Source organism: Saimiri boliviensis, chromosome 9, assembly GCF_048565385.1.
Source record: "Saimiri boliviensis isolate mSaiBol1 chromosome 9, mSaiBol1.pri, whole genome shotgun sequence".
Classification (NCBI taxonomy): domain Eukaryota; kingdom Metazoa; phylum Chordata; class Mammalia; order Primates; family Cebidae; genus Saimiri; species Saimiri boliviensis.
Genome location: NC_133457.1, coordinates 113,087,433 through 113,089,514, shown reverse-complemented (window position 1 = coordinate 113,089,514; position 2,082 = coordinate 113,087,433). Strand labels below are relative to the sequence as shown.

Below are 2,082 nucleotides of genomic sequence, written 5' to 3'. Positions count from 1 at the left end.
GGCGTGTGCCACCATGCCTGGCTAATTTTTGTATTTTTAGTAGAGATGGGGTTTCACCATGTTGGCCAGGCTGGTCTTGAACTCCTGACCTCGTGATCCTCCACCTTGGCCACCCAAAGTGCTGGAATTACAGGCGTGAGCCACCGCGCCTGGCATAAATCTTTAGCCACTATTTATTGTGCTTGCTTTACAGATGAGAAAACAGGCTGAGCGAGGAAACTCTGGTCTAGTGAGAATTTGTAAACGGCAAAGTGAAGTTTCAGGATAGAGATGTTTCCAAGCCACATTCTCATTTCACAATCAAATAAAATTCAAAAAAAATTATCAAAAAAACCTCACATTTTTAACTTCTTGAAAAATAGTTATTATTTCTAAACAGCCCCTGACTCAGAGGAAAATCAGAACCAAAATGGAAACTTATCTAGCATCATAAAAAGCAGACACTGTTCACAGCAAAATGTGTGAGACGTAGCTAATACTGTCCACAGAGGAAAACGTAGTCTCTCTTTTTTTTTAGGGGAAAGCAGAAACGCAGTCCCCCACTACCCCAAAGAGTTTCCCGCATTTGGGGAACTCGCAGGGGTCAGCACATCCGGAGTGCAGTGGGTAAGCCTCGCACTGGGAAAACCACCTTCGTGATCATGGTATCTCCCCTGCCAGGTAAGTATGACAATTTAGTCTTAAAGACATTTATTATTTAAAAAAATTGAAAGCAAAATGGATTAAGTATTTGACTTAAGAAAATAGAAAATACAATTTTAAAGCCGAAAGAATAGGAATAAGAAATGGAAGGTAAACTCTGCAGCTAATGAAATAGAAAAAACAAAGGAGTGGAAGTGATAAGTAAAATGAAAAAGGTGTTTTTTAAAAAGAAAGTGCCAGAAGACAGATAGATCAGGAGATAGATAGATACTGCCTAATCTGATTAAGGCAAAGAGCAAAAAGAGCAAGATTAGGAAGAAGTAAGGAGACAGAATCGTGAAATCATTATTAAGCCATTCAACAAATAGATAACACCCACGGTGCATTGGTTTCTGGTTTAGATGCTTCATGTAACAGAGGTGAGCAGGCAGACACGATTCCAATCCTTCACAGAGTTTATTCTGATGGGAGAAGACAGGAAATCAACCAGTAAAGTTATAAGATAGTTTCAAACAGCGAGAAGCAGTTTAAAAGGAAGGTAACATGTGAGAAATGTGGAACCTTTTAGATCAGTGACGAGGGAAGATCCCTCTGAGGAGGTGACATGTCAGATGAGTCTTGAAAGATGTAGCGTCGTCAGCCATGGGAAGATCTGAGGGAAGAGGACGTCAGGCAGCGGGAACAGAAAGAGCAAAGGCCCTGTGGTAGAGCAGAGCTGCCTTAAGAAAGAGAAAACACTGAAAATCATGATGGACCGTTCAAGAGAGAGAAAGAGCAGTGGCTCACGCCTGTAATCCCAGCACTTTGGGAGGCCAAGGTGGGGGATCATGAGGTCAGGAGTTCAAGACCAGCCTGGCCAAGATGGTGAAACCCAATGTCTACTAAAAATACAAAAATCAGCTGGGCATGGTGGTGGGTGTCTGTAATCCCAGCTACTCGAGAGGCTGAGGCAGAGAATTGCTTGAACCTGGGAGGCTGAGATTGCAGTGAGCTGAGATCGTGCCACTGCACTCCAGCCTGGGTGACAGAACAAGACTCTGCCTTAAAAAAAAAAAAAAAAAAAAAAAAAAAAAGCCTGGGTGCGGTGGCTCACATCTGTAATCTCAGCACTTTGGGAGGCCGAGACGGTTGGATCACGAGGTCAGGAGTTCAAGAACAACCTGGCCAATATGGTGAAACCCCATCTCTTTTATTTATTTATTTTTTTAGAGACAGGGTTTCACCATGTTGACCAGGATGGTCTCGATCTCTTGACCTCGTGATCCACCCGCCTTGGCCTCCCAAAGTGCTGGGATTATAGGCGTAAGCCACTGCACCCAGCCCCAAACACCATCTCTTAAAAAAAATACAAAAAAAATTAGCCAGGCATGGTGGCATGTAGTCCTAGATACTCAGGAGGCTGAGGCAGGAGAATTGCTTGAACCCAGGATGCAAAGATTG

At 43.3% G+C, this 2,082-nt stretch overlaps 1 pseudogene; it reads right to left on the bottom strand.

Moving 5' to 3' along the window:
- Positions 1-514: 514 nt before the first annotated feature.
- Positions 515-668, bottom strand: LOC120368025 (U1 spliceosomal RNA; annotated as a pseudogene).
- Between the last annotated feature and the right edge of the window lie 1,414 nt (positions 669-2,082).